The sequence below is a fragment of the Lucilia cuprina genome, chromosome 4, assembly GCF_022045245.1.
Source record: "Lucilia cuprina isolate Lc7/37 chromosome 4, ASM2204524v1, whole genome shotgun sequence".
Taxonomy (NCBI): Eukaryota; Metazoa; Arthropoda; class Insecta; order Diptera; family Calliphoridae; genus Lucilia; species Lucilia cuprina.
Genome location: NC_060952.1, coordinates 95218489 through 95226095, shown reverse-complemented (window position 1 = coordinate 95226095; position 7607 = coordinate 95218489).

The following is a 7607-nucleotide window of genomic DNA, read 5'->3' as shown; positions in this document are numbered from 1 at the left end:
GTTCTAGTTCAGTTCTAGTTCAGTTCTAGTTCAGTTCTAGTTCAGTTCTAGTTCAGTTCTAGTTTAGTTCTAGTTCAGTTCTAGTTCAGTTCTAGTTCAGTTCAGTTCTAGTTCTGTTCTAAATCAGTTCTAGTTCAGTTTTAGTTCAATTCTATTTCAGTTCTAGTTCAGTTCTGGTTTTGTTCTAGTTTAATTCTAGTTCATTTCTAGTTTATTTGTAGTTCATTTCTAGTTCAGTTCATGTTCATTTTTTGTACAGTTCTATTTCAGTTTAGTTTAGTTCTAGTTTAGTTCTGGTTCAGTTCTAGTTCACTTCTAATTCGGTTCTATAGTTCAGTTCAAGTTCAAATCTAGTTCTTTATTTAGAATTCGATTTCAGTTTTTAAAATTTGCCAACATGAAAAATGTTTAAACTCTGGCAATCCTTCACCTTTTAAAACATTTTCCAGTTAAAATATTATAAACGGATTTAATATTCATATGTATATATCTTCATTAATATAATTAAAAAAGAAAAACAATATAATTTTCCAAAACATTTAGAAAGTACCTTAATTAAAAAAACGAATTAAGAAACTTAAAATGCAGACAAACGCCACTATTACTTGCAGACTCCCCCTCTTCCTTTTAGTTTTCAGATTTTTCCTTTCGTTTATTATCTACAATTTTCTCATTCACTAGTAAATAGATTTTTTTTTCTTAGATAATCAAGCAATTAAAAATTATAAAATTTATTTATTTTTTTTTATTAAAGACAAAAAAAAACCGCAAGAGTAAAATGTTAGAAAGAAGAAAAAAATTCCAGCCAAGAAGTGATTGGTAAGAAAATCAGTTAATAAGTCAGTCAATCTTGAAATTTTCTACTCGGTAGACAGTGGTTGAAACTAAAACCGCGATAATCAAAGCAACGACTAAACGTAAAACGTTAAGAGCCCAAAAAAAGAATGACGGTAGTAAGAAGTCTATAAGATATGAGGCGCACCCAATTTGTGTTATTTTTTTTTTTGTTTTGCTGTTTTTTTTTATAAAATTTATAAATATTTAATTAGATTTTCTTATATTTTTCTTTATTTTCTTTTAGAAAAAAAACTTTATTTTTATTATTATTTTGAACACAACACTGAGAAATGCATATTAATTTAGTTGAAAAATACTTTAGGAGTATATAAGAAGGAGAGAATAAAAATTGTTTTTCTTAAAAAAAAAAATATAGAAAAAAAATCAAGTTAATTATAAATTATTTAAAGCCAAAAAAGTGAAGTAAAACAATTTATTTTATTGTTGTTGTTTATTTTTCTTGTTTATCTACTTTTTTCTAATCTATAATATTTTTCATAATTAAGTTAAACTTGTAAATTATCATAAATAGAGCGCTAAAATTTTTTAATTAAAAAATTATACAAAAAAGTTATCTGCTTTTGCTAGACAATAGAAGAATATGTGATGATTAAAAAAATATGCCTAAGAAATACTAACAGCAGCATATAATCTAGATAAAACTAAATAGCAATTTAATTAAATTAAAAAAAAAATTGTGAAAAATCTAATCAATTCGAAAAATATATTTGACATGAAAATGTATTTAAAAAAATGTACAATTTTAGCAATACAGATATTAAGCTGAATATCTGTATTGTTTACGCAAAATGTTTGCTGCCAAACTTTTTTTTATCACACATTTCTACTCTTAATTTTATGCAATTTCCATTCAAATTATAAAATCTAAACATAATTAAAATCTATAATTTAATTACTGCTAAACAAATAAATTATTTGGCAATAACATGCATATTTGTCTTTTTAAATTTACAACTAAAACTGTCTGTCGGTTTTTATCTGCTTTAGACATGAATTTGAAAAATTTGAATTTAAATACTATTATCATACGTATTTCTAAGTCAAACGAAAAAAAAATTTACACAAAATAAAAATAAATAATCTGTATTTTTATGCATTACGATCAAGCACTGAACATAAATTTAAGAATTGAGTGGTTTAGTTTTTTTCTTCTTTTATTTTGAATTCTAACTGCGTATAAAGCATCTTCATTATACAGTGAACTCTTTCAGAAGAGGACACGATAAGAAGAAATTTCAACTAGACCTGAACTAGAAATGAACTAGATCTGAACAAGAACTGAAGTAGAACTGAACTAGAGCTGAACTAGAACTGAACTAGAACTGAACTAGAACTGAACTAGAACTGAACTAGAACGGAACTAGAACTGAACTAGAATTGAACTAGAACTGAACTAGAACTGAACTAGAACTGAACTAGAACTGAACTAGAACTGAACTAGAACTGAACTAGAACTGAACTAGAACTGAACTAGAACTGAACTAGAACTGAACTAGAACTTAACTAAAACTGAACTAGAACTGAACTAGAAGTAGAACTGGCTTAAAATTAAACTGTGACTAAACAAGGATTAAACTATATACAGTTTAGGAATCCTGAAAACCCTATGGCAACTCCCCTATTCATTAATTATACTTGGGATCAAACAACATTGTTGCCCAACTTGTAATAAGCAAAAAATAACAATAACAACAAACTAAAAGCCACTAATAAGAAACTCCACCTTCCTCTCGATCCGACCTTTCGTACACCCTCCCTTAACTCCACAGAAGCAAAACCACCTGCTTATAGCACTTGCTCAGAGAATAAACATGAAGTAGCAACAACAATACAGATCAACGGCATACATTAAGTGTAGTCAACTTGAAAAAAAAAATAGTAATAATAAAATGCGTGCGTGCAGTGATATGCTAATGTTGTCGACGATTCGACGTCGTCGTCATCGTCAACCTTACTGTCGACATCATGGATAATAATATGTATAAATATGGAACTACTAACAACTACTTAAAACGGTTTAGGCAAAAGAACAACAAAAAGAAAAACCCTTAAAAGAAACTTCAAAAGAATGAATAAAACAATATGGCAAATAAAGCTAAAGAACAGAAAACATTTTGTAATGTTCTAGTTAAACTTTGTTGTTTCTTTTTTCTTAAATAATTTAATAAATCATTTAAGAATTATGACTTTATTTTAAAAAACAAATTACAACAGAATTAAAAAATGTATGAAAGAGAATTTTATAAAATAAAAAACAAGTACAAAGAAAATAATCATTATTTTAATTTAAATTTTTATTATTTGTTTATTTGAATTTGTTTTATTACGTGCATTCATCTGGTGTAATTCCTGGAGGAAATACACTGAAAGAAACCAAACAACATTTACTATTCTTAAAAAAATACTATTTTACCATCTGGTAACACTTTTCTTTCAGTGTTGTTAACATGTTGCAAACGAAAACATTGCACAATTTTTCTCATAACAAAAAAATTTCCATTAGTTCTACTTCTTCCAACTGACATTAATTTATTAGATTTATTTTTCGACTATTTCTATTCCCCATTTACTTTATGAATAATAAAAAATTTGTGTGAAATTGCCTTCAAAAAAAAAAAAACAAATAAAAAATGTCGGCAAAATTGTTTTTTATTTATTAAAGTGCTGTTTATTTTTTTAAAACAATTAATTAAATTTTCTAGTTGTTTAGTTTTTATTATAACCGCCGCCACTTCATACAGTTTGATATTTTTTTAATAAAAATATAAAATATTTCATACCGAAATTTTTATTATTTTTATGAACTATATTTTTATTATACTTTTAAGTTTTTATTATTTTATAACATAAATTAATTAAAAAGCAATAATAGCAGAAAACAATTACATTATGAGAGTGTTTTCGAGAAAAAACATTTAAGTTTATTTTGTTTTTCCTTAGGTTTTCACTCTAAAAGGGCTAGACTTTTTAATTTATGAAATTTAGAAATGTTAATTATTTTTAAAGTCATAAATAAATAATTTATAAAGTTTGTCTGGCAAAAAAGGGGAACAATTTAACAGTTTTTTAAGACAAAAGGGAATATGTAATAAAAAACCTATACATAACGCTTTACTTAAGAAAACATTTAAAATCTAGGATCACTCTTACTTCCCACCAAAAATCGATTTCTATATCTAAATCCTTAATTAATGAGAAATCTAAAATCGGCTCTAAATCCTTAAATAACGCTCTTATTAAGAAAATAGTGAAAATCTGTTATCACTCATATTTTTCACCAAAAATCGATTTTTACATGGGAAAACTAAAATCGGCTGTAGATCCTTAAATAATGCTCCAATCGAGAAAATAGTGAAAATTTGTGATCACTCATATTTTGCACCAAAAATCGATTTTTATATGAGACATCTTAAATCGGCTGTAAATCCTTAAATAATTCTCCAATTGAGAAAATGGTAAAAATCTGTGATCACTCATATTTTGCACCAAAAATCAATTTTTATATGAGAAAACTATAATCGGCTCCAAATCCTTAAATAACGCTCAAATTGAGAAAATGGTGAATATCTGTGATCACTCATATTTTGCAACAAAAATCGATTTTTATATGAAAAAACTAAAATTGGCTGTAAATTCTTAAATAACGCTCCAATTGAGAAAATCGTGAAAATCTGTGATCACTTATATTTTTCATGTTTTTTATATAAGAAATCTGAAATCGGTTATAGTTCGTTAAATAACGCTCCAACTGAGAAAACAGTGAAAATCTGTGATCACTTATATTTTCCATGAAAAATCGATTTTTATATGAGAAAACTAAAATCGGCTGTAAATCCTTAAATAACGCTCCAATCGAGAAAATAGTGAAAATCTGTGATCACTCATAATTTGCACCAAAATCGAATTTTATATGAGAAATCTAAAATCGGCTGTAAGTCCTTAAATAACGCACAAATTGAGAAATTAGTGAAAATCTGTGATCACTCATATTTTGCACCAAATATCGATTTTTATTTGAGAAAACTAAAATCGGCTGTAAATCTTTAAATAATGCTCCAATTGAGAAAATAGTGAAAATCTGTGATCACTCATATTTTGCACCGAAATTCAATTTTTATATGAGAAAGCTAAAATCGGCTGTAAATCCTTAAATAACGCTCCAATCGACAAAATAGTGAAAATCTGTGATTACTCATATTTTGCACCAAATATCGATTTTTATATGGAAAAACTAAAATCCGCTCTAAATCCTTAAATTTTCTCGCTCCAATCGACAAAATAGTGAAATTTTACACCAAAAATCTATTTTTATATGAGAAAACTGAAATCGGTTGTAAATCCTTAAATAACGCTCCAATCGAGAAATTAGTGAAAATCTGTGATCACTCATATTTTGCACCAAATATCGATTTTTATATGGAAAAACTAAAATCGGGTCTAAGTCCTTAAATAACGGGTAATCGAGAAAATAGTGAAAATCTGTGATCATTTATATTTCCCACCAAAAATCGATTTTTATATGAGAAATCCTAAATCGGCTGTAGATCGTTAAATAACGCTCCAATCGAGAAAATAGTAAAAATCTGTGATCACTCATATTTTGCACCAAATATCGATTTTTATATGAGAAATCTAAAATCGGCTGTAAATCCTTAAATAACTCTTTAATCGAGAAAATGGTGAAAATCTGTGATCACTCATATTTATCACCAAAAATCGATTTTTATATGAGAAAACTAAAATCGGCTGTAGATCCTTAAATAACGCTCCAATCGAGAAAATAGTGAAAATCTGTGATCACTTATATTTTTCATGAAAAATCGATTTTTATATGAGAAATCTTAAATCGGCTCTAAATCCTTAAATAACGCTCCAATTGAGAAAATAGTGAAAATCTGTGATCACTTATATTTTCCATGAAAAATCGATTTTTATATGAGAAATCTTAAATCGGCTCTAAATCCTTAAATAACGCTCCAATTGAGAAAATAGTGAAAATCTGTGATCACTTATATTTTGCACCAAAAATCCATTTTTATATAAGAAAACTAAAATCGGCTGTAGATCCATAAATAACGCTCCAATCGAGAAAATAGTGAAAATCTGTGGTCACTCATATTTTGCACCAAAAATCGATTTTTATATGAGAAAACTAAAATCGGCTGTAGATCCATAAATAATGCTCCAATGGAGAAAATAGTGAAAATCTCTGATCACTTATATTTTCATTGAATAATCAATTTTTATATGAGAAAACTAAAATCGGCTGTAGATCCCTAAATAACGCTATAATCGAGAAAATAGTGCAAATCTGTGATCACTCATATTTTGCACCAAAAATCGATTTTTATATGAGAAATCTAAAATCGGCTGTAGATCCTTTAATAACGCTCTAATCGTGAAAATGTGATCACTAATATTTCCCACCAAAAATGATTAAATAACGCTCCAATTGTAGTAAAGAACAAATCTATTACTTTAAACAAACTTCCCCAAATACATAATAAAGCCCTGTTATTATTTGTTTACATTTTAATCACAATAACAGGGCAATAAAAAGCCATTATATTAACATACAACAACAATAATAATAATAATAATAAGTTAGTATGAGAGTGAATGTATGAATGAAAGAATGAGTGATGTTGGCAATAATAGAATGCGCCATTGTTTTTGTTTTTGTTATCATTGTGCCAGCAGACAAATAAATAACTGTATCTCTATGGCAAACAAAAACAAACAACTAAAAAATAATACAAAAACAAACATATTAATAAAAATAGAGAAAAAAAACAAATGTCAAAAAACAATATGGTTGCCTTCTGCAAACAATAATTAAAAATGAAAACAAAATAACATCAACACTGTATTTGTGAATATTAGAGTAGTTAGTTTAATTCAAATATAAATACATGTTCACAACCTTAAAACCAACAACAAAAAAAAAACAATGTAAAGTTTTTTTAACATAAAAATAGTTAAAAGTATTTTTGTACAAAAAACAAACATATTTGTTTGGTTTCCAAACAATTTATGCATTTTATATCCTTATTATTATTAAAATAAAAAAGGGGTTTTGATCGTTTCTTTTTTCTTTTAGATATTTTTTCAATAAAAATTTTTTGTGTTGCTGTTGTTGTTGCTTGTATTTATGGCAATATTTACGCTGTTGTTATTTCTAATGTAAACATAATAATTACATTTAATTGACATCACTGAACATTAAATTTAAATTATATACCCATACAGCGAAAGGAACACATATTTAACAATCACTGTTGATTTTTTTATTATTATAGAATTTTAGAGTTTGTTAATACAAACAAAAATTTGAATAATTTTACATGTAAGTACAACTTTATAGAAAAATAATGTGACAATATCTAAATTGCAAGTACGATTAATTGTGAGCTATTAAAATGTAAGGTTAAATAGAAAAATATTTATTTAGACTTTTCGTTAAAGAAATTATTCAAAAATATTCAAAATTCTGTTTGAATCTCGCCTTTTTAGTCAAAACTATAAACTAAACTATAGACTAGACTATATACCAAAGACAAAACTATAGGCAACACTGAAGACTAAACTAAAGACGAGACATATCGGCCTATCGACTAGACTACAGAGTACGAAAAAAACTGGACTATAAACTAAACTATAGACTAGACTATAGACTAGACTATAGACTAGACTATAGACTAGACTATAGACTAGACTATAGACTAGACTATAGACTAGACTATAGACTA